Source organism: Marmota monax, unplaced genomic scaffold (assembly GCF_021218885.2).
Source record: "Marmota monax isolate L192 unplaced genomic scaffold, Marmota_monax_Labrador192_F-V1.1 WCK01_AAM20220418_F8-fsc00106, whole genome shotgun sequence".
Taxonomy (NCBI): domain Eukaryota; kingdom Metazoa; phylum Chordata; class Mammalia; order Rodentia; family Sciuridae; genus Marmota; species Marmota monax.
The window spans coordinates 5,407,722-5,434,644 of NW_026695218.1; positions in this window are offsets into that span (position 1 = coordinate 5,407,722).

The window sequence follows — 26,923 nt, forward strand, 5'->3', positions numbered from 1 at the left end:
CTTATTTAAAAAATTTATATAGCTCACAGTTTTGGAAGTTCACAGGCATGGCACTTGCCCAGTTTTTGCAAGGGCCTCTGTGTTGTGTCATATGTCAATGGGAGGAGCTTGTGTGGGAGTCAGTAGTCACTTCTACTAACAGGAAGTCAAGTAGAGGTTGAATGAGGCCAGGCTCAGGCATTTGTAACAAACCTCTATAAGAACTAACTGGAGTCCCATGATAAATACGTTAATCCCTTGCAAGGGTATGTCCCCAATTGCCCTGAGGATCTCCCACTAGGCCCCAACTCTTAGAGATTCCACAGAACCTCCTAATACCACTACTATAGGGAACCAGCTTCCAACATAAAACCTTTGGGGGACACTAAAACATTATCCAAGCCATAGCAGCAGCTAGGTAACCTCCATCCATGAACCCAGCTTTCATTGTGTGGCAGCATAATGTTGTTTCCCTTACCCCTCCCTCTGCAAAAAAAAAAAAAAAAATGCCCACTCCCTAGTTTTTAGAACCTGTTACTTCACATTCCAAAATGGATTTTGTAGATGTGATTAAGTATTTTGAGTGAGCTGATTATCCAGGTGAGCCCAATATAATCATAAGAGTGTCTGTAAGAGGAAGGCTGGAGGGTCAATGAGGCAGAGATGTTGTAATAGAAGCAGAGGTCAGGGTGACACAGCTCCACCCACAGAAAGTGGGCAGCATGTAGAAGCTGGAAAAGACTAGGAACAAATTTTCCCCTAGAGCCTCAAGAAGGAATATGGTTCTGCAGAAGCACTTTTATTTTAACCCTATAAAACCCATTTCAGATTTATGGCTTCCAGAATCATAAGATAATAAGTTAGTGCTGTTTTAAGCCATTATGTTTGTGGTAATTTGTTGCAGCAGCAATAGGAAGTGAGGTCACACCAGGTGCGTCCCAGTTTGAATTCATCACATCTGTGCTCACCTATAAGTACCTGCAGAAGAAAGCCAGAGGATGCATCTCACCTGGGAACTTAGGGCAAGGGCCAATATCAACCACTTAAAACTTTAAGGGTAGGTGACATAAAATAAATTGCTGAAATATTTTTTTTATGAACCCTCTTCTTCTTCCCTCCAAAGAGACATAAAAGAGATTTGTAATGTTTCCTAAGTATTCTCTGAAACACAATCAGAGGAGTTATACTTAGGTTCTCTGAACTGTTCATCATCAACTGTACTGAGTAGAGAGCATGACTTTATAGATATCTTCTTAGAGAAACATAGAAACAACTATTTTCCCAGCAATTCTCAAGAGCTGCTGCTGGTGCTGGACATAAGCTATCTCTGGAGGAAGATTCTGACATGTGCCTTGCCCACTACTCACTAAATCAAGTCAGTCTTAGCCTTCGGTTGTGATCAGACAGGAAGATCAAGAGGTGCTGAGAATGCCTTTTGTAGGACTAAGGAAGAAAACTCAGTGATAAAAAGGCATCCTGCAATCTGTACACGTGGTAAAAATAAGAATTCATACCCCACTTGAATCAAATGTATGAAATATGATATGTCAAGATCATTGTAATGTTTTGAGCAACCAATAAAAAAAAGGCATCCAACCACCATCTCATGGGGAAAAAATGTGCCATTATTATAGCACAAACTTAAAAGAAGGTAAGATAAACTAAAAGGGGACATTTAAATAAAACTTCAAAAAGTGCTAATGCAAAGAAGTACATAATTCCAATGAGCACAATGGTCATTTTATGAGATTTAAAGACCTAGCAAAACCTTTCACCTCCTCTCCATCCCTTCCTGCCCAGCGCTGCTGCCACTGCCTTAACAGGGGTTCAGTGTCTCTTGCTGGATATTAAAACAAATTTTACCAGCTATCTCTCTTCTGCATCATTTTCTAGTTCACTTTCCACGCTGATGCCAGAGTGAATTTAAAAAACATAAACCAATGCTGGCTGCCATATTGAGAGAAGAGACCCTGGGCAGAGGCAGAGAGACCAGTTAGGAGGCCAGTGCAGCCATTCAGACAGAAGCTCGGACCAGAGGTAAAAGCCAACCGAGCTTCATAGGCAGTGGCCACAGGATTGAAATGGGGATTGGGAGAGACAGTCAGGACCAACCCGTTGCATTGGTCACCCGGCAAAGGGAACGAACGGTCACCATTTGCATGGGATACCACCTTGGCAGAGAACTGACATCACGGGCGAAGGAGATAACTTCATTGAAACCAGCGCGACAGGTATGTAATGCCCTAGCCATCTCTCTCCACACAGCGGGGAAACCTTAAGGGCCCCTCCCAGCTCTCCCGTAAGGGCCCCTCCTAGCTCTCCTGTGAGCGCGATAGCCAGACCGAGGGAATCAGGAGTGGCACGGAACTCGCGGCGCGGAACTCCCGGCTACCACTCCCACCAGTGCTGACAACTGAGGTCTCTTGCACCAGCTACCGGGGGCGTGGCTACCGGAGGGCAAGCAAATTCGCTGGGGGTTCTCAGCCCCAAGCTCTACAAACTTAGGGTCTGAGGGAGGCAAACAGGGAGAGTGTGCCCAGGCGTTCATGAAAACAGGGCTCCCAGGAACAGCAGACCTGGGGTGTAGCCAGTATTGTGGTGAGCGTCACAGGTGAGCAGGGCCTGGCTTGAGGAAACACAAGAGAAGGCCCTAGACACTCAGGATTGGAGACCCTCCCAGTCTGGGAGGAAGAGCTGCTGCACAGTGATTGGTTCCCACCTATTGAGAGGAGAAGCTTGGACCAGTGGGCACAGCTCCACCTACTGGAAGAGAAGTTAATCGAACTCTATGACTGCATTTATTATTATTATTTTTTCTTTTTCTTTCATTTACATTTTTTGTTGTTGTTGTTGTTGTTTAACTTTTTTTAATGTTTTTAATTTTTTTATCTTATTATTATTGTTTTAAATTTTAATTTTCATTTTTTTATTATCATTATTGTTTTTGTAAAAAAAAAATTTTTTCTTTCTTTATTTATTTATTATTTTTTTTGTTTCTTTTGTCTTTTCATTTCTTTTCAATTTTCTTATTCCCCCTTCCTTGAATTCTACCTGCCTACTCTCATTCTCTTTAGTGACTTCTTCCCTTCCCTTCTAATATCTTTCCTCCCAAGCATCAAATAAATTTATAAGAGTAAACAGTAACTCAGCAGTCAAACAGAACAAGAAGTAACATGAGCAGCATAAAAAAGCAAGGAAGAAAAGGAGTACAAACAATGAAGGACAGCCTAAATATTCAGGAGGACCTAGAGTCAGCAGAAAAATGGTCATATAAAGAACTCAAGGAATACCTTAGACAGATGGAATGGAACCTTAAAGAAGATACGAGACAGCAAATCCAAACAGTGAAAGAACACTTTGAAAATGAATTACATAAACAGATAAAAGAAGAAGTTAAGCATCTTTATAAGGAGGTAGAGATTATAAAAAAAATCAAACAATAATTCCAGAAATGCAGGAAACGATAAACCAAATTAAAAACTCAATTGAGAGTATCACTAACAGAGTGGAGCAAGTAGAAGCCAGAACGTCAGATAATGAAGACAAAATATATCATCTTGATAAGGGCCTAGCCAACTCAGAAAGGCTGGTAAAAAATCACAAGAAAAGACCTGCGACAGACCGGCGGATCAGGCCCGGCGGTCTGCCGGCGTGGTACACACGTCACCCCAATTGGAGTAGGGGCAGAGCAGAGCCGCCACCCGCGCCCGAAAGATAGGCAGATCTGCAACCGACCAGCGGAACAGGCCCAGTGGCCGGCCGGGGTGGTAGGCATGTCACCCCAATTGGAGTAGGAGCAGAGCAGAGCCTTCGCCAGCGCCCGGAACAGGCCCAGAGATCCACGGGTGTGGTAGACAAGTCACACCAATTGGAAGAAGGGACAGAACAGAGCCGCCGCCTGCGCCTGCAAGGTAGGCAGACCTGCAACCGACTGGTGGATCAGGCCCAGTGGCCTGCCAGCATGGTACACACGTCACCCCAATTGGAGTAGGGGCAGAGCAGAGCTTTCGCCCGCGCCCGGCAGAGGCCCAGCGGCCCGCCGGCGTGATAGTCATGTCACCCCAATTGGAGTAGGGACAGAGCAGAGCCGCCGCCCGCACCTGCAAGGTAGGCAGACCTGCGACCAACCCTGCAAGGGAGACTTTTCAACTATACAAGAGCAATATAAATATATAGGGGGAAAATTTTTTCAAAAACACAACAGTTTCACCAAGCAGAAAGAAACGCAAGCAATATGAAAAGACAAGAAAAGAAAGGACCACAAGCAATGCAGGTCAACTCAATGTTAGAAGAGGTAACAGCTACAGCAGATGGAATGTCAGATAAAGAATTCAGGATATACATGCTTCAGATGATCTGGAGTCTCAAGGAAGACATTAGACAGCAAAATCAGACAATGAAAGATCACTTCGACAATGAATTACACAAACAAATCCAGGCAGCAAAAGATCAACTATACAGGGAGATAGAGGTTATAAAAAACAAACAAACAGAAATCCTAGAAATGCAGGAAGCAATAAACCAACTTAAAAACTCAATGGAGAATACTACCAGCAGAGTTGAACACTTAGAAGATAGAACATCAGACAAGGAAGACAAAGTATTTCCACTTGAAAAGAACATAGACAGCTCAGCAAGACTGTTAAGAAACCATGAGCAGAACATCCAAGAAATATGGGATAACATAAAGAGACCAAACTTAAGAGTCATTGGGATAAGGAAGTTATAGAGCTCCAAACCAAAGGAATGAGCAATCTATTCGATGAAATAATATGAGAAAACTTCCCAGACTTGAAGAATGAGACAGAATCCCGAATCCTAGAAGCCTACAGGACGCCGAATGTGCAAAATCATAAGAGATCCACACCTAGACACATTGTAATGAAGATGCCCAACATACAGAATAAGGAGAGAATTTTAAAAGCTACAAGAGAAAGGAAGCAGATTACATTTAGGGGTAAGCCAATCAGGATAACAGCTGATCTTTCAACACAGACTCTGAAAGCTAGAAGATCCTGGAATAACATATTTCAAACACTGAAAGAAAATGGGTTCCAACCAAGAATTGTGTATCCAGCGAAATTAAGCTTCAGGATGGAAGATGAAATTAAAACCTTCCACACTAAACAAAAGTTAAAAGAATTTGCAGCTAGAAAACCATCTCTTCAAAACATCCTTGGCAAAACATTAGAGGAAGAGGAAATGGAAAATAACAACGAAAACCAACAGTGGGAGGTAGGACAGTAAAGGGGGGGAAAATAATCAAAGAGGAAAACAAACCATGTTTAGTAATATAAATAAACAAATATGGCTGGAAGAACAACCCATATCTCAATAATAACCCTAAATGTTAATGGATTAAACTCACCAATTAAGAGACACAGGCTAGTAGAATGGATCACAAAACAAGACCCAACAATATGCTGCCTACAGGAGACGCATTTGATAGGAAAAGACATACATAGGCTGAAGGTGAAAGGTTGGGAAAAATCATATCACTCATATGGACTTCGGAAACAAGCAGGAGTGTCCATACTCATATCAAATAAAATAGATTTCAAGCCAAAGTTAATCAAAAGGGATAAAGAGGGACACTACATACTGCTCAAGGGAACCATACACCAACAAGACATAACACTCATAAATATATATGCCCCAAACAATGGTGCAGCTATGTTCATCAAACAAACTCTTCTCAAGTTCAAGAGTCTAATAGACCACCATACAATAATCATGGGAGACTTCAACACACCTCTCTCGCCACTGGACAGATCTTCCAAACAAAAGTTGGATAAGGAAACTATAGAACTCAATAACACAATTAATAACCTAGACTTAATTGACATATATAGAATGTACCACCCAACATCAAGCAGTTACACTTTTTTCTCAGCGGCACATGGATCCTTCTCAAAAATAGATCATATATTATGTCACAGGGCAACTCTTAGACAATATAAAGGAGTAGAGATAATACCATGCATCTTATCTGATCATAATGGAATGAAACTGAAAATCAACGATAAAAGAAGGAAGGAAAAATCATGCATCACTTGGAGAATGAACAATAGGTTACTGAATGATCAATGGGTTATAGAAGACATCAAGGAGGAAATTAAAAAATTCTTAGAGATAAATGAAAACACAGACACAACATATCAGAATCTATCGGACACAATGAAAGCAGTTCTAAGAGGAAAATTCATTGCGTGGAGTACATTCCTTAAAAAAAGGAAAAACCAACAAATAAATGATCTCATACTTCATCTCAAAATCCTAGAAAAAGAAGAGCAAAACAACAGCAAAAGAAGTAGAAGGCAAGAAATAATTAAAATCAGAGCTGAAATTAACGAAATTGAAACAAAAGAAACAATTGAAAAAATTGACAAAACTAAAAGTTGGTTCTTTGAAAAAATAAATAAAATAGACAGACCCTTAGCCATGCTAATGAAGAGAAGAAGAGAGAGAACTCAATTTACTAGCATATGGGATGAAAAAGGCAATATCACAACAGACACTTCAGAAATACAGAAGGTAATCAGAAATTATTTTGAATCCTTATACTCCAATAAATTAAAAGATAGTGAAAGCATTGATAAATTTCTTAAGTCATATGATCTGCCCAGATTGAGTCAGGAGGATATAGACAACCTAAACAGACCAATATCAATTGAGGAAATAGAAGAAACCATCAAAAGACTACCAACTAAGAAAAGCCCAGGACCGGATGGGTATACAGCAGAGTTTTACAAAACCTTTAAAGAGGAACTAATACCAATACTTTTCAAGCTACTTCAGGAAATAGAAAAACAGGGAGAACTTCCAAATTCATTCTATGAGGCCAACATCACCCTGATACCTAAACCAGACAAAGACACTTCAAAGAAAGAAAACTACAGACCAATATCTCTAATGAACCTAGATGCAAAAATCCTCAATAAAATTCTGGCAAATCGGATACAGAAACATATCAAAAAGATCGTCCATCCGGATCAAGTAGGATTCATCCCTGGGATGCAAGGCTGGTTCAATATACAGAAATCAATAAATGTTATTCACCACATCAATAGACTTAAAAATAAGAACCATATGATCATCTCGATAGATGCGGAAAAAGCATTCGACAAAGTACAGCATCCCTTTATGTTCAAAACTCTAGAAAAACTAGGGATAACAGGAACATACCTCAATATTGTAAAAGCAATCTATGCTAAGCCTCAGGCTAGCATCATTCTGAATGGAGAAAAGTTGAAGGCATTCCCTCTAAAATCTGGAACAAGACAGGGATGCCCTCTCTCACCACTTCTATTCAACTCAATAACACAATTAATAACCTAGACTTAATTGACATATATAGAATATACCACCCAACATCAAGCAGTTACACTTTTTTCTCAGCAGCACATGGATCCTTCTCAAAAATAGACCATATATTATGCCATAGGGCAACCCTCACTAAATATAAAGGGGTGGAGATAATACCATGCATTTTATCTGATCATAATGGAATGAAACTGCAAATCAATGATAAAAGAAGGAAGGAAACATCCTACATCACATGGAAAATGAACAATATGTTACTGAATGATCAATGGGTTACAGAAGACATAAAGGAGGAAATCAAAAATTCTTAGAGATAAATGAAAATACAGACACAACATATCGGAATCTATGGGACACAATGAAAGCAGTTTTAAGAGGGAAATTCATCGCCTGGAGGTCATTCATCAAAAAAAGGAAAAAAACCAACAAATAAATGAGCTCACACTTCATCTCAAAGCCCTAGAAAAGGAAGAGCAAAACAACAGCAAATGTAGCAGAAGGCAAGAAATAATTAAAATCAGAGCGGAAATCAATGAAATTGAAACGAAAGAAACTATTGAAAAAATTAACAAAACTAAAAGTTGGTTCTTCGAAAAAATAAATAAGATCGACAGACCCTTAGCCATGCTAACGAAGAGAAGAAGAGAGAGAACTCAAATTACTAACATACGGAATGAAAAAAGGCAATATCACAACAGATGCTACAGAAATATAGAAGACAATTAGAAATTATTTTGAAAACCTATATTCCAATAAAATAGAAGATAGTGAAGACATCGATAAATTTCGTAAGTCACATGATTTGCCCAGACTGAGTCAGGAGGATACTCACAACTTAAACAGACCAATATCAATGGAAGAAATAGAAGAAGCAATCAAAAGACTACCAACCAAGAAAAGCCCAGGACCTGATGGGTATACAGTGGAGTTTTAAAAAACCTTTAAAGAAGAATTAATACAAATACTTTTCAAGTTATTTCAGGAAATAGAAAAAGAGGGAGCTCTTCCAAATTCATTCTATGAGGCCAACATCACCCTGATTCCGAAACCAGACAAAGACACCTCAAAGAAAGAAAACTACAGACCAATATCTCTGATGAACCTAGATGCAAAAATCCTCAATAAAATTCTGGCCAATTGGATACAAAGGCACATCAAAAAAATTGTGCACCATGATCAAGTACGATTCATCCCTGGGATGCAAGGATGCTTCAATATACGGAAATCAATAAATGTTATTCACCGCATCAATAGACTTAATGATAAGAACCATATGATCATCTTGATAGATGCAGAAAAAGCATTCAACAAAGTACAGCATCCCTTTATGTTCAAAACATTAGAAAAACTAGGGATAACAGGAACTTACCTCGACATTGTAAACGCTATCTATGCTAAGCCTCAGGCTAGCATCATTCTGAATGGAGAAAAGTTGAAGGCATTCCCTCTAAAATCTGGAACAAGACAGGGATGCCCTCTATCACCACTTCTGTTCAATATAGTTCTAGAAACACTGGCCAGAGCAATTAGACAGACAAAAGAAATTAAAGGCATAAAAATAGGAAAAGAAGAATTTAAATTATCACTATTTGCGGATGATATGATTCTATACCTAGAAGACCCAAAAGGGTCTACAAAAAAACTACTAGAACTAATAAATGAACACAGCAAAGTGGCAGGATATAAAATCAACACGCATAAATCAAAGGCATTTCTGTATATCAGCGACAAAACTTCTGAAACGGAAATGAGGACAACCACTCCATTCACAATATCTTCAAAAAAAATAAAATACTTGGGAATCAACCTAACAAAAGAGGTGAAAGATTTATACAATGAAAACTACAGAACCCTAAAAAGAGAAGTAGAAGAAGATCTTAGAAGATGGAAAAATATACACTGTTCATGGATAGGCAGAACTAGCATCATCAAAATGGCGATATTACCAAAAATTCTCTATAGGTTTAATGCAATGCCAATCAAAATCCCAACGGCATTTCTTGTAGAAATAGAGAAAGCAATCATGAAATTCATATGGAAAAATAAAAGACCCAGAATAGCAAAAACAATGCTAAGCAGGAAGTGTGAATCAGGCGGTATAGCGATACCAGACTTCAAACTATACTACAGAGCAATAGTAACAAAAACAGCATGGTACTGGTACCAAAACAGGCGGGTGGACCAGTGGTACAGAATAGAGGACACAGAAACCAATCCACAAAACTACAACTATCTTATATTTGATAAAGGGGCTAAAAGCATGCAATGGAGGAAGGATAGCATCTTCAACAAATGGTGTTGGGAAAACTGGAAATCCATATGCAACAAAATGAAACTGAATCCCCTCCTCTCGCCATGCACAAAAGTTAACTCAAAGTGGATCAAGGAGCTAGATTTCAAGTCAGAGACTCTGCATCTGATAGAAGAGAAAGTTGGCTCCGATCTACATATTGTGGGGTCGGGCTCCAAATTCCTTAATAGGACACCCATAGCACAAGAGTTAATAACAAGAATCAACAAATGGAACTTACTCAAACTAAAAAGTTTTTTCTCAGCAACAGAAACAATAAGAGAGGTAAATAGGGAGCCTACATCATGGGAACAAATTTTTACTCCTCACACTTCAGATAGAGCCCTAATATCCAGAGTATACAAAGAACTCAAAAAATTAAACAATAAGATAACAAATAACCCAATCAACAAATGGGCCAAGGACCTGAACAGATACTTCTCAGAGGAGGACATACAATCAATCAACAAGTACATGAAAAAATGCTCACCATCTCTAGCAGTCAGAGAAATGCAAATCAAAACCACCCTAAGATACCATCTCACTCCAGTAAGATTGGCAGCCATTATGAAGTCAAACAACAACAAGTGCTGGTGAGGATGTGGGGAAAAGGGTACTCTTGTACATTGCTGGTGGGACTGCAAACTGGTGTGGCCAATTTGGAAAGAAGTATGGAGATTCCTGGGAAAGCTGGGAATGGAACCACCATTTGACCCAGCTATTGCCCTTCTCGGACTATTCCCTGAAGACCTTAAAAGAGCATACTACAGGGATACTGCCACATCGATGTTCATAGCAGCACAATTCACAATTGCTAGACTGTGGAACCAACCTGGATGCCCTTCAATAGATGAATGGATAAAAAAGTGTGGCATTTATACACCATGGAGTATTACGCAGCACTAAAAAATGACAAAATCATGGAATTTGCAGGGAAATGGATGGCACTAGAGCAGATTATGCTGAGTGAAGCTAGCCAATCCCTAAAAAACAAATACCAAATGTCTTCTTTGATATAATGAGAGCAACTAAGAACAGAGCAGGGAGGAAGAGCAGGAAGAAAAGTTTAACATTAAACAGATACATGAGGTAGGAGGGAAAGGGAGAGAAAAGGGAAATTGCATGGTAATGGAGGGAGACCCTCATTGTTATACAAAATTACATATAAGAGGTTGTGAGGGGAATGGGAAAATAAACAAGGAGAGAAATGAATTACAGTAGATGGGGTAGAGAGAGAAGATGGGAGGGGAGTGGAGGGGGGATAGTAGAGGATAGGAAAGGTAGCAGAATACAACAGTTACTAATATGGCATTATGTAAAAATGTGGATGTGTAACCGATGTGATTCTGCAATCTGTATTTGGGGTAAAATAGGGAGTTCATAACCAACTTGAATCTAATGTATGAAATATTATATGTCAAGAGCCTTGTGTTGTTTTGAACAACCAATAAAAAAAAATAAAAAAATAAGAATAAAAAACATAAACCTTATCAAATCATTTCCATGCTTAAAAAAAATTCTAACTCCTAACACAAAGCACCTGGTAGGAAAAATAAAATTAAAATTAATTAATTAATTAATTAATTAATTAAAAATATATATTTATATATACATACATACATATCACTAGTAGTGCTGATCTGAGTCTGATTTGCACACTGCCCCTTACCTTCAGCCTACAGGCCGACCATATTGAGCTGACCAAGCATACATTGCTGTCTTCTGCATTCACACATATTCTTCCATCTCTCTGGAATTCCCTCTCACCCACTCCACCCTAAATCCACCTAGCAAACTCCAGCTACAAACATCTCTTTCTTGGTGGTCTTCTCAGCCCACTCAGTTGATCTTCCCTGAGCACCCTTGCTTAACTCTACTTTAGCTGTTGTCATACTGTTTGACTCTCATTTTTTATACACCTGCCTCCCCAACCACACAGTGACATTCCTAGAGAAAATAAGTAGTTATGCACCATTAAATCCGTGGAAGCCATAACAGTCAGGTACTCAATAAACGTCTATTGAAAACAAATCTATTGGAAGTTGTGTTTGACTGCCTATAATAGAGAAACCAACATAAATCTGTGGGAATTAATTTTTCTCACATACTTAGAAGTCCAGAGGTTGGAAGTTGAAGGCTGCTGCATTAATGCCATGGTGACATCCTACCTCAGGTACCGTCTATCTTTATGCTTCCCCAGTCTGAGCTTGCTCAGGAACATTAGGTATGCATTGAACATGGAACATGCGCATGAGAAATTTAGGCCTAACAAGGCACTTAACATAGCAATACCTTTGACAAAGATATGTTCAGAAATAATGCTTCTGAAGGTCAAGGTGCCCAGTCCAGGACCAAGCACAAATAACTTTGCTCTAGTTGTTCTCCTCTCAATTATGGAGCTTCTTAACAATGCGTATGCCCAGGCCCACCTTCATGTCATTGTCGAGAGTGGTTGTTGGAACATGGTCTCTGTCCAATGACAGGAGCACGCTTGTGCTGGGAACTCCTCGTGCAAAGGCACAAGTTGGGACTGCACAGTTGCTATGGTGACACCCTGTTCAAAGGAGGTTCTGTGTATGGCTTTGCACTATCAGTCTTGACTCTGAATTCAGACACCAGCTGCCGGGGGTAAAGAATTACGAATGCAAGTTGATAATTATAATTGGGCTGCCCAGAACTTCATCTGTCATGCTGCATGCTTTGAAGAAACTTTCCCACAAAAAAACCCATTTGAAGTAAAACCTGTATAATTAACTTGCCAAGTAGCTCTGGATCATTACTCTCCACCAGAAAATAATACCCCACCTCCTTTCAACTTTCTCTCTATGTGTTTATTTATCTTTTCTAATCCCCCATCGCCCCTTGCCAGTTTTCTGAATTAATAGTCATGCAGGGAGGGGCATGTCATGAAATCCCAGAGGTTGGGAACCTAAAATATAGGTCCACTACACACAGCTGTAACTGATACAACCATGTGGCTTGATCCTGCAGACATGTGTGACTTTTGAAAACTCTAAAGCTTTTCTAATACACAGCCAGGGTTCAACCTCTGCTAGACTTTTGCTTTTTGAGCTATGCCATAAAGGCAAACCTCAGTTTGAAAAGATGGGCATCTGAAGTAGTGGTTAAGGTATGGGACTTGGAGTCAGACTGTCTTAGCTCCTCCCCTTACTGGCAGGCTAATTTTAAATTATTTGATGTCTTTGTGTATCTTTCCTTACCTCCAAATGGAATAATCATAGTACATATCTTATAGGGTTATTAAGAAGACCACATGAAGCCTGGAGCAGTGGCCCATGACTGTAATCCCAGCAGTTTGGGAGACTGAGGCAGGAGGATCCAAGTTCGAAGTCAGCCACAGTAACTTAGCAAGGCCCTAAGAAACTCAGTGAGACCCTGTCTCAAATTTTTAAAAATGATAGACAGACAGACAGGCTGGAGATGTGGCTCAGTTATTGAGTGATCCTGGGTTCAATCCCTAGTACTAAAAAAATAAAATAAAAAGGACCAAATGAGATGACACTTACATATAATTTAGATTATAGTGTAGCACATAGTAAACATTCAATAGACATTAGATACTGGTATTAGTACCCTAGATCTAAGAGTAAAGAGATTTCATACAATTGGTTTGTTGAAGATGCCTTTCATCAAGTTGACGAAGTTTTATTCTATTTCTAGTTTGATGAAAAACTTTATCACAAATCAGTGTTGAATTTTGTCAAATCATTTTTCTATATCCTTTTCTACATCCTCTGAGATTCTCATTTGATTTTTTTCTCTTATTATGTTAATGTGATTATTACATAGTTTTTGTAATGTTAAATTAACTTGCCTTCCTAGGATTAAATTCTCTTGCATGTGTTGCATGATTTTAGCTAATAAAATCAACCCTTCTCTATGTTGTTTGATTTTATTAGCTAATTGCTAAGACTTTTTGTGGATATGGTCAGAATGATATTAATCTGTAGCTTTCTTTTTGAGAAAAGCAGGGTTGGTTTGTTTTCTTTTGTTTTGTTTCATTGTTGTTGTTTGGTTTTGATATAAAAATAAGCAAAGAGCAATGGTTAAGATGGAAAGCTCCAAACTGAACTATCTGGGTTGGACTCTAGAATCCACTACAGACAAATACATGACTGTTTCAGCTTCTAGTGCTGCATAACAAACTATCCTAACACTCAGTGGATTAAAACAACTGTTTTATTGCACTGAATTTTGTGATTTGGGAATCCTGCTCAATTCAGAATTGATGTTAAACAAGTGCATCTCCACTTCATATGGTGTGAACAAGACTCATGGAGATGCAGTCAGCTGTTGATCAAAGCTGGGCTGGAGGTCCAAGGTGGCTTCATCATGTAACATTGGTCCACTTTACACTTTGAATGTAGCACTCCCTGTTCTGCCACTGTGACTTATTTTTTAAATGGACATATTTCTTCCTCTTCCTTTCTCCTCCCTCCTCTCTAATCCCTCCCCCTCCCTCATCTCAGAAACAGGATTTTATTTCTTTCCCATCAGAGTTATCTGTCCTTGTACACATACCCACCACAGGAACAAAGTAATTCAGACTTGGTGATGGCACGAGAAGATCTAAGAAACGACTGTCTCCCAAATTAACAAGTGAATTACAACTCTGGACAGAGAATTGCCTCTAAAAAAAAAAAAACACCTTTTACACACATAATGGGAAAGAGTCCCCTGTGTTTCTCCTTTGCTAGCAAAACAATAAAATTTCTTTTTATGTTTTTCTCAAAACCATGTCTTCATTATTAAATTGGTATTGGGGACAAGGACCAAGAGTTCAGTAACAAGTTGGTGGCCCAGTTGGGACTTGAGAGCAGCCCTGACTCCAGCTTTCTTGGGATGTTCTGGCTCCCCAAGCAACCCCACTTTCATCCTAAGGATGCAAGATGAACTTGCTGAGAGCCAACTACTGAAGAGTTAGGAGACAGGTGAATCAGAGGAGCTATCCCTGAGAGTAAAGGGAGGGACTGAGGGACTGTCCCAGCAGCTACAGAAGAGTTTTTTGCTTTAGAGAACTCTCTTCTCTAAGAAAAACATGATGATATTTTACTGAAATGACCTGGCCTTCAAATGGCTTTCTTAATTACTGTATAATCTTGTAGTTGGAGTTGGTCTGTCAGAGATAGAGTCAGTGGAAGAAATTCTGCATGTGAAGGTCTGTTTATTTTAAAGGTTCTCATATGTCAACCATGGTTTTGTGGGTTCTCTCTGGTTTTCTGTCTCTGTGTTTCTTTATTGGTATCTGTTACTGGCCCTTTAAGACATGAGCCAATAGACCAATACACCTATAGGTGTAAGCCTATCTAAGATAAGATGTTTTACTGTAACACAATCCGGCCTTTGAATGGTTTTCTGGATTATTATACAATCTTGAAGTTGAAGTTGGTCTGTCAGAGGCAAAGTAAACAGAAGACATTCTGTATGCACAGGCATTTGTGCAATTGCATGATAAGGAGTCTGAACGGTCAGAAATTAAGTTGAGAGGACACAACAGCACTGCCTCTGGTGTGCAAGGATAGCAGGACACCAGAAGAAAGATTTTTTTAAATATTTAAAGCCTTTAAAACCAGTGCTTCCCTCCCACCCAGCAGTTAGCTTGGCCCCAGGCAGATGCAGATCTTCTCAGTATGGGTCAGGAACACCAGCCCTGGGCTAAAAGAAAAAAAAAATCCAAGGAAATGGGCAAAAGGACATGGCCTCTGCCCTGCCTACCAGCTCCCTTAGTCCAATGGAGACTCCTGGTAACAAGGGATGTGGCAGCAGTCTCCAGCACTTTAGTTCATGACCTGGAGGCAAGAATGGTCTCCACTCCCACCCCTTTTATATTGGTACCAGAGATGGAACCCAGAATTGCTTAACCACATCCCAACCCACTTTATTTTTTATTTTGAGACAGGCTCACTAAGTGGCTTAGAGCCTCACTAAGTTGCAGAGGCTGGCTTTGAACTTGTTGTTCTCCTGCCTTAGCCTCCCAAGCCACTGGGATTACAGATATGCATCACTACACCCAGCTGTTCTCCCCTCCTAAGAGCTGATAAGACACCCTATTTGGCCAGAGGACATCCATCACCTGGGCAGAGAAATTCTTGCTATAACAGTATCCCATCAAACTAAATACATTAGGAGACTGGCAGGATAAACAACTGTATACAGAAAAAGGAAAAAAAAAAAAGAAAAGAAACTAAAACCAACTCGTGTTTTGTTGGAAGCCTCTGCAAAGGGATCTTCAAGGAAGCCTAAAGATAAGGATGTAAAGGGCCTCTTTCATTTAATAAAAATATGTCTGGTGTAAGAAAAAGGCCCCAAAGCAGCCTCTGGTTACAATTGACAGTGGGGAACTCACATTTGATGGCATAGTGACAATGATAAGGGAGACGGATCAGGATCAAAAATATCCTGTGCTTCAACCCTTTGAATGCAACCTGGGAGAAAAAATATTAAGGCACAGTTTTTGTATATGCCAGACTGTTCAATACTTTTCGTGGGATGAAATTTGTTATGTAAATTAAATGCACAGATAATGTTCCTAAGGATTGTTTCAGAATATGGATTTAAGAAATGAAATGTAAGTAAGTTATAGGTGTGGAAATACATTTTATTATGGAAAATTAGAAGGTAAAAGAAATACTTCTGGGTGAGAAAGTACTTTGTATCGTCAAGTAACATTCTAGTGCTAAAGTCCAAGAAGAAAGAGACCACAAAACTAAGGACGTAATCAAGTTGTAGAATGGCCAAGTAAGTTGTAGAAGGTTTATGGAAGGTAAATCTCAAAAAGTTTGTGTGTATGGTTAAATTTCAACTTAATTAAATTAGTACAGTCGAAGTCATTCACATTTTAATGTATTAATATAAAGCAAAGTCTGAAACATGGATCTGCTCTTATCTATCAAGGTAACTTTCTTGTGTCTGTTCAGTTTTATTACTTAGGGAAACTAAGTCTTAAAGAAATTAGTGTTTGTAACTGTTTTAAAGTCTTTTAAATCATTACTTCATAACTGGTTAAACAAATGTTATTTTAGATTATTACAATATAGTTGACATCCTAAATAAATGTGACTAGAAATATGTATGTAACTGAGAACTATTTTAGTCTGAGCTTTCTCTGAGTGTTAAGTGTATAAATAAAAATTTATGTAGGTTTACTGGCAAGGTAACCAATAAGGGCTCTCTTTTATACAATGTATCTGACATAGAAGAGCCACACTGCCATTTGAAGACCTTGTTATGCTCGAATTAGGACCCCCAAAAGACCACCAGAGACCATGATCGATGTAAGCAGCAAAGAGGTGTTTATTGCGAGCTAGCTCGGTCCTTCGTGCACACACAGCAACTGGTGACGCTGAGAGGCCCCGAGTCCAGGGTTTGCAGTGGTTTTATACATTCTTTGGAGAAGGCAAGGACCCCCACATACATCATAGCAAATCATCACACACAGTGAGAAAATCAAATAACAACTCTAAAACATGATTAGCACATTCACTGGCGGGACAAGTTGGGTAGGGGTGATTGGTCAGTACAAAAGGAGTATTCATTTGAACTGATTGGTTTAAGCCAAGAGGGGTGTTCGTGCTGAACTACATGGTTTCCCAACATGTTATCAACCACCATAAACTACTGGGAGGGTTATCTGGCATCCCAGGTATTTCCCTATCTCATGCTGATTGGTGGCTGCTAGGGGGTTGCTATGGGTCCTCACCTAGCCTGACTGAGTCAGGGATACCTGGCACAGCAGATCTCTCCTGTTATTTGTAGATAAACAACTTAGCAGGGTGGAAATGTGCCTAGGAGTGCTCTGTGGGTCTTTCCAAGGACTAAGGTCATGTCCCTTCCTTGGACAGGCTTTGCTCTGAGGTAGAGGCTGGTTTTTCAACCTGGCTTATATTTGTTTGCTTGGCTAAGTTTATTTCTGATCACTAACACTGTTTCCTAAATGTATAAAAAATTTAAGGCTATCCTTTGATTATTCTAGTACTGGTAACCCATGCAGACCTGTGATTATTGTTTCAATACACTCTGGATTCTAAATTTTACTTTAAAAGTTAAACTTAGTTAATATAAGGAAAACTGTGTAGCCATGATGCTAATCATTACTAGCTTCTTTGATTATGAGATGTATTCATGCTCTTTACATATATAAGCCTTTTAAAATGTAAGGCTTCAGAAAGCACTTTACCAAATTGGTGTTCTCCAAACTAAAATTGTCTATAGCAAAAGTCTTCTTCAGATTTATATGAAAATAACAAATTCGGTTGGTATTTATGTCATTTAATTTTTTTGTAACTGGATAAAGGTAACCTGTTGTCAATAAGTTATATGTAACTTTTTATGTTACTCTTTACACTGGGATGGTAAATTAAATGTACTCTTGAAAGATAATAAGAAAAATCTGAAGTGTTTAAAGGCTGACAATGTAGAACATGAAAACATTTTGCCACTTTTTTCACAAAAAGGAAGTTAAGAACTCTCTTAGTGTTTCTGTTTGACTCATGTTTCAGATGTAATCTTGTATTATGTTAACTGATACTCATATAGACTCAAAACAACACATGAGAACAATACATGTAATATCATACTTTAAAAAGAAAGGCAAAGATCAGCTTCAGAAATAAAACAGATTTGTCAAGAGGTCAGCCTCACTTGAGTTTAGCCTCCGCCTATCATCCTTTTCCATGTTAGGATGACTCCAAAGTATTCTAGAATTAAGTTTATTTAAAGTTGTGTTCAAAAGATATATATTTTTTTGTCATAAAGATTACTATGATTTCAAAATAAACAGGGAATATAATAACAAACTTAAGTTAAAGTTTTGGACAAATTGTAAAAGGTGCTTAGGGTTTGTAAAAATGTTTTTAAAGATTGTAAAACTTATATGTAGTTGAGTTGATAAATATATAGGTCTCTGTAGGAGCTAAATAGATACTAAAGATACATTAATGTACATATGTCTGCTATGTTTCTAAAGTCTTAAATGGCCTCCACTCACAAATCAATGGCATGTTGGATTCCACCTTAAGTTTTAATGAATTATTGTCTTTATGGTTCTCAGAGACAGGCTGAAATACTAATTGTTTTTGTGCTAATTGTTTACAAAAAAAAGTGATGCTTTGCTGTCTTGTTTATTGTTGTCCTAGCATGATCCCTGCCTTATGTGTGCCTTGTTTAGTCATCTACCAACTGCCACCATGGACCTCTGGACTGTCCTGATGCTAAATATGCTTAACTGTTCATGTCCCAACTGATAGAGAACAAGGACTTCGAGCTACTTTTCCCAACTTTGCCCTCTCTCAGCAGGAAGCAGCTTGAAGATGTCATCATCCATTTTTCATAGAAATGGAATGTAGACATCAAAAGGGTGGAAATGAACAGTGGTCCACTTCATGTTTTGAATATAGCCCTCCCTGTTCTGCCACTGTGACTTATATTTTAAGTGGACATGTTTCATTTTCATCCTCTCTCCCTCCTCCTCCCTAATCTCAGAATGTATACGTTGATACAGCAGGAGTGGGAGCCGTTTATTGTAGGACAGGACCGGTATTTATACATTACACACAGCTTATCTTAATTAGCATAAACTAGATACAGCAGTCAACCAATAAGAAATCTCCACACTTAATGGCTTGCTGGTGTTACTTCACAAACCACTCCCTCTGGCAAAATGCCAGGCGCCATCCAGACTTGTTTACAGACTCTAACACTCCCTAATCTCAGAAAAAGGATTACCTTTCTTCCCCATCCTAGGTAGAGTTTTATCTCTATCTTATCTTATCTCTAAGTCTTATTTCTAAGTTATCTATCCTTGCTCACACAACCACTAAAGGAACAAAGTAATTCAGACTTGGAGATGGCACCAGAAGACCTGAAAAGTGACTGTCTCCCAAATTAATAAGTGAATTGCAACTCCTGACAGAGAACACCTGGAATGCAGCCTTTAAATCACCTCTTTTAAAAAAGTCCCTGTTCCCTGTGATAGGCAGAATCACAGCCTCTGGGACAAGAGTACCCTGTGTTTCTCTTTTCAAGGAAAACAATAAAACTTCTTTTCCTTTTTTCTCAAAACTATGTCCTCGTTATTGGATTGGCATCAGGGACAAGGACTGAGCTTGCAGTAACAATCACACAACTGGGTCTTGGTATTGTCACTGGCACATCTTGGTTCCCCCTTCCACATGTCCTCTTTCTCCATGGGGCTCACTTGCTCATTGTCCAGGATCCCTATTAACACAGCCTATCTCTAGAAGGTGAGCCTGGACTTCTCTATGAAGATTGAAGGTACTCAAAGAGTGGAAACCGAATCTGGAAGGCCCTTTAAAGCTGGCATCAGAAATTGAACTATCCCCTTTCCTTGTATTCTATTAGTCAAAGCAGATGACAGACTAGTTCAGTTCAAGGAGATAAATAAGTTCTATCTCACTTAATAGACGTGACAGTCACATTGAAAATCAGAAAGAATTATTGCCAGCACTTTGGAAACAATACACCACAGAAACCTTGAGCACTTTACTCACACTCTCTGTGCCTCAGTTTCCCCTCTATTCAGGGGATCAATACTTCTTAGATTAAAAGTAGTTATGAAAATTAAACAAGAAAATAATATGAAGCATTTACTTATGTATAGTACAGAGATTCTCAAATCTGCTGTGTGAAGATCATCTGAAAGTTTTGTTGAAAGGGAAGTGACCACAACACTCAGAGCGACCAAGAGATCTTTATTGCAGCAGTGCCAAAGAGGAGAAAAAAGAGGAGCGGGGGGCGAGAGAAGAAAGAGAGAGCAAGAGAGAGTGAAAGCAAGAGCAAGAGAGAGAGAGCAAGAGCAAGAGAGAGGGGCCCGGCAGGAGGGAGTTTTTATAGCCCAAATCTAATGGGGTCTCTGGGTCGGCAAACTGCCTTGTTGGCGTACAGTGATTGGATCATACAGTAGCGTCATCTTCTGCCTGCAGGCAGATGGGGCAGGGGTCAGATGGGGGTTTCCATTTCACAAGATGGGTGGGGATCGAGTGTTCAGCCTTGAGTGGGGTTGAGTGTTCAAATTTGACGCAAACAGGTGGTAAAGGACCAGAGGAGGGTTTGATCAAGTGGGTTATCCTGCAGCTAATCTTTATTCAGCCTGCCCTGCAGAAAACTTAATTCAGCCTGTCCTGCACCTAACACTTGTTACAAAGATATTCATAGGCCCCACAACGTAGAGTTTCTGATTGAGCAGATCAAGGGTGAGGTCCCAAATATTGCATTTGTAACAAGTTCCCAGGTGATGCTGATGTTGCTGGTCTTCCACCTTTAAAAAGCACTGGTGTAGTACACAATAAGTACTCAATAAAAAAATCAGCTGTTTTTATTTTAAAAGAGGATAAAAGAAGATTATGGGCAGATTTTCTATTTAGACCCTGAAAGCACAAGGAAATAAAAATTATTGACTTTTTCCACTCAAAGGAGACAGTGTATGTGCATAAGATTGCAAAGTAGAAGAGAATGCTTGGCCTGAACCTTTCAATGCTGCTCCTCCTCCTCCTCCTCCTCCTCCTCCTCCCCCCCCGCCCTCCCCTCCCCCTCCCCCACCCGCACCCTAACCTCCCCCTCCCCTCCCCTCCACTCTCCCTCTCCTCCTCCTCCTCCTCCTCCTCCTCCTCCTCCTCTTCCTCCTCCTCCTCCTCCTTCCTCCCCCCATCCCCCCCCCAGGGCCAGTCAATGAGCGCTCGCTCCCTGAGGAAGTAGGTTTGGAGCTATCCAGAGAAGAATGAATAGAAACTAGACTTGGAAAGGGGGAGTGCCTTCCAGGAGGAGGAAGCCCTCGAATAGATGTGCTGCAGGTAGTAGTCACTGTGCATGCATTTAATTTAATAGGTTATTTTTTTTTTAAATGAGGCAACATGGAAGAACTGTAAGGGAATAAGAGAACACTTATTTCTACCCAATCAATGGCCCCATTTTTTCTCATCTAGAAACTAGGATGCCAAGCTTTGTCAGCTCCAAGGTATCTTCAACCTTCCAGGGCCAAGTTGTCATGGTAACAGAATACCCTCATCCTTCTTGTTTCTTCTCACATACTAGTCAAAAGAATAAAGTGCCATGGCACTAGGATCTCTCCTATTTTAAACTCAGTTTTTTTATTGTTTTTTTTTTTTTTTGGAAACTGCATGTTCTCAGGAGTTGATCAGAAGTTCTTGAGGTTGGACCTACTCTTGGATAACCCTTCACAGAAATTCATCGTTTTGTGTTTTGAAGCAAGGTATTCACATTTCAGTTCTAAAAGAACTTGACTTTGGCACACGGGGTCCCCTGTTCCCTGTGACTTTGGATGATTTTTGTGTTTCTCCACGAGAAAGTATGTGAAGCTTTCATATCAAATTTGCTCTAGCCCTAGACTGGCTTGTTCAATAAAAATCCTCAGATAATGAAAAGGAAAGCACAATTATTATCCATCAGACACTATAAAGATTAGGTGAGGGCTTTTTAAAGAGTCGATTCATATGGTTTTTTTTAATCATTTATTTAGTTTTTAAAAATACAAAAATTGTGTTATTTATATTATCAATGACAGTGGTTCTCACACTTAAAATTACATCAGAATTCCTACAGGCTGATTTTTTAAAAATGGGGGGCGGGGGCTGCTCCCCCACCCACACCCCCAGCAGCATTTCTGACTCAGCAGATCTGGAACCAGGTCTGAGCATTAATGTATCTAACGAGTTCCCAGGTGATGTTGATTGTCGCGACCCCTTGCCCGCAAGGAAGACGCAACTCGAGAATCTTCTTTCAACAGTTTATTCAGGCCCTGGATATTTCTTCTTCTCCCTCTCAGATGCCCCTCCCAGCCTTAATAAAGCATCCCAAGCCCCAATGCAAAGCTGCCGCGTGGAGCTTTCTCACAGGGTGGTGAAAAATCATGTGCCAACTCTCCCAGATAAGGAGTTGTTTGTCACAGACCACAGCGGAGCCAGCGTCATCTTGTAATGGCGACCATAATCTGCAGAAACGGCAGAAGCGGCTCACCACAGTTCCCCCATTCTGTTTTCTTAAAACAATACAGGCGAGAGTAGAGGTCCTATCCCACTGTGCAGAAGTGGCTGCATAGTATGGCTCAGTCCTAAGGAGGGCCCTTCCCCAGATCTGAGGCCATATCAGCCGACGCCTTTTTTCGTGGGGCGGGGCGTGGACGTGTCTAACCCGCATGCAATAGGACATGCTCTCCTTGAGGTCCACGTCAAGGATCACTCAAGTGCAGTGCCTTGCCTCGCATCCTGTATCGTGACGATGGTGGACGAAGGGGGATAGCTGAGGCTGAACTGTGGCTGTTTATAACGACAAACAAGTTGACAGCACCCTGAAAGAAAGGCACAGACTTTAAGGCGATAGAAAAGCACTAGTGTGGAAACCCATCTGCGTGCAATGGCAGTAAGACCGGCAGAGTGCAAGGGCTTTCCAACACTAAGAGAATAACAAGGAAAGTCATGTCGATCCCAGTGCAATGTTATAATAACTTGGGGTGTAACGACCATGACAAAGGTTTACTGCTTAAGATGCGCAAGCCAGACTTGAGGCGAGTTGCCATTTTCTAAAGCTGCAAGAGCTTGTATGATCATAGCCTTTTCTTGTGCATGGCGAGTTTTAAGGCGACAGAGAAGCCACAAACAAAGTACAACACCGAAGCAACACATTGCACCAAAAATGCTAACTCCCACCCATTCTTTGAAGAAGGAAAAAGCAGAAGATATCCAATCGGTGAATTGACCCAAAGTCACTGGTTCAACACGGGTACTGTTCAAAACAGCAATCTGAGTTAGTTGAGACTGGATCAAGTCTTCTGCTGCCATGGACCAATTTCCGGCCAAATATTCGCCAATGATGCGGGAGGCATTCCTGGAATCATTAAATCTGACAGAGGTTATGCATAAATGTGCACGTTGGTCAACACAACCCAAAAGCACCAAGTCGGCCAATTCTTCGACCTGAGCTTGGAGTAAATCTATTCTTTGATTGGCAGCTAAAATCCCTGACAAAATATGTTGATTAATTGAATTTTGGGACTCAAGTATGGTGGAAGTTTGTTGAACAACTTGATTAATGGTGGCAGCAGTTTGTACTTGACTGGCCATGGCCACTCCGGCCGTAACCGCTGCAGCAGCAGACACTGCCACAGCTGTCACTATAGCTGCCGTAATTCCAAAATCCCTGCGGACTCTAAGTAGCTCAACAATGGGGAATTTATCTGGGTCCGCAGTGACTGGGATTGGGACAAAGGTTGGAATTTTCATAACCACTGCTACAGTCCAAGAACCATTCCAACACTCAGATAAGAGACAGGTAACACTAGAACAATCCAGCATCCCCGACGAGGTGTCATTAGCCAAAAGGAGCAAGAATGGGGATTGGACGCAGACCATTGCAGGGGGCAATGTGGCATTATATAGCAAAGAGTTGAACGAAACAGATGTAAGTCTATTACCTCGTTCACTCTCCCGAACAGTACCAGAAACATTAGCCAGCCAGCTTCTGGCTCCCAGCAATTGAGCCAATGCAGAAATATCAGCTGAAGCCCCCTTCTCATTGGAAATCAGCCATTGAAACCAGGACCAACCTACTCCTGTAGAGGAGTTGGCACTATGGTTAAAGTTATAAACATACCTCTTAAGAGAGGGGGAAAAGGAGAAACCCTTAGCAACTTGAAGTCTCTCCCAAGAATGATCCTGACAAGGCGTAAATGTTGGGGGGAAACCAAGATTAGGGGTACAGTAAGGAGAGGCCTTGAAATGAGTGGCATTGTAAGTACTATTAGAAGAAGGAGGCACTGGGATTAGTACCTTGGAGATCATAGCCAAGGTAGTTATGTTTAAAGCAGAGCTATTTACAGGGGTCCCTGAACCTGATTGCTTCCCTGAAACTACTTGGCTCAGTACAGCATTAATAACACTCCCTGAGACCTGATTGGACCGCAATGGGTCCTCCCAATTAGTCAAATTTTTGGTCTTAAGGCTAATGCAATTAGCGTTTCCAAGGCTGAAACAAAAAACTCCTGTGAGATTAACCTGAGATTGATTAAAAATGCTCTCCACGTCCCCTCTAGGAGAGGCACAGGGAGCAGACATCTCACATGAGGTAGAGAAAAGAGTGGGGAGGACACTAGAACTACCATGAACCGGCATCGGCATTGGCCAAGCCCATGCCACTGCCCACCACTGCATTGGTGTCGTCTGTGCCATCGGCACCAGCACCAGAACCAGAGCACGTAGCAGAGTGAAGATCCTCATCACAGGGTTGCTGTGGTATCTCTTGTTGTTGGTCGGTTGATGTCAAGACTCTTCTTGTCAGACGTTCATGGACCCACAACGGCTCCGTGCGATCCTGAGGAAAAACACATACAGATCCTCGTGCCCATGTCAGCACGGGGTCGGGGCCATTCCATTGGCCCGTAAGAACATCCTTCCACTTAACATAGCCAATCACAGAGGGCTGAGGGGACACATGTCTATCGGCCACAGAGTGACCATGAATATCCAAATTCAAAAAATTAATGGTAAAGAGAGCTAAGGACAGGCGTTCTTTAGGAGTGTGTTCAGCTCCTATTCCCCCTTTTTGTTTTTGTAAAGTTTCCTTTAAGGTGCGATGAGCACGCTCAACAATGCCTTGTCCTTGAGGATTGTAAGGCAGACCATGAGTAAGTTGCACTCCCATGGTAGAACAAAAGGATGTAAATTGTCTGCCAGTATAAGCAGGTCCATTATCAGTCTTAAGGGATGCAGGAGCACCCCATGCTGCCCATGCTTCTAGGCAATGAGTAATAACATTACGTGCCTTCTCTCCCGACAAAGCAGAGGCATGGATAACTCCAGAGCACGTATCAACAGAAACATGTACATACTTGAGGTTACCAAAGTCAGGTATGTGCGTCACATCCATTTGCCAGACAACCAATGGCTTCAATCCTCGTGGGTTCACTCCATAAGTAGGGGGATGAAGAAATGTGACACAATGGGGACATTGTAATACTATCTGACGAGCATCCGCTCTTGAAATGGAAAAATGCCTGCGCAGCGTTAAAGCATTAACATGGAAATTCTGGTGAAATAATTTAGCCCCCTCTAAGGAGGAAGCCAAGCATATCAACTGGCCTCTAGTGGCTGAGTCCGCACAGGCATTACCCTGTGATAACGGACCAGGAAGAGAGGTGTGAGCCCGTATGTGCATTGGATAAAAAGGAGCAGTGCGGCTACAGATAAGTTGTTGAAGCTGATTAAAGTAAGCAGATACATTATGGGCATTACTAATAGCTCCCACGGCCTCCAGGACTTTGAGTGCTTGTACCACATAAATGGAGTCCGAGATAAGATTAAAAGGAAAAGAACACTGTTTAAAAACCTCAATAACAATTTGCAGTTCAACCCATTGTGGATTACCAGGAGCAAATTGATGCTGAACAGGGGGAGAATCATTAATTACATAAGCTCCCATTCCAGACTTGGAACCATCAGTGAAAATATTAACAGCCCCCGGAATTGGATTGGGTGAAGTTACCTTAGGGAAAATGATGGGATGTTCTTTAACAAAATGGAGTAATGGATGGGAAGGGTAATGATTATCAATATCCCCTTGAAATGAGCAACATAGAATAGCCCAGTTGTCTAGAGTAGCACACAAAACATTAAGTTGAGCCTTAGTATAGGGTATAATAAGAGAAGAAGGTGATTGTCCGAAAAATTGAATGCTTTGGCGGATCCCTTTAAGTGCTAACGCTGCAACAGCATCAGGATAATATTCTAAAGATTTTCCTGGGGATATATGTGGGTGGATCCATAGTAAAGGCCCATCTTGCCACAGTACTCCAGTAGGCTGCCGCATAGTGGCAAGCACACATAACTGGAAAGGTTTATCACTGTGGAGCCTGCATAGAGTAGCATGTTGTATAGCTTCTTCTACTGTTATAAGGGCTGCCCTAGCCTCTTTGGTGAGGCTACGAGGAGAAGCAAGATCTGGATCACCCTTAAGGGTAGCATACAAAGGCTGGAGCACACCATTAGGAATATGTAAATATCCCCTTATCCAATTAATATCTCCCAGCAGTTTTTGAAAATCATTCAGAGTTTGGAGATCCTGAGTTCTTATGGTGATTTTTTGTGGTTTTAATTTGTCATGCCCAATGATTGCTCCCAAATACTCAATAGAATTCCCCGTTTGAACCTTTTCAGGTGCGATATGTAGCCCATATTGAGCTAACAGCTTTACTAAGTCTTTATAGGCCTCATTAACTGTCTGCTCTAACTTAGCGGCCAATAACATATCATCCATATAATGAATGATCTTGATGGAGGAATACTT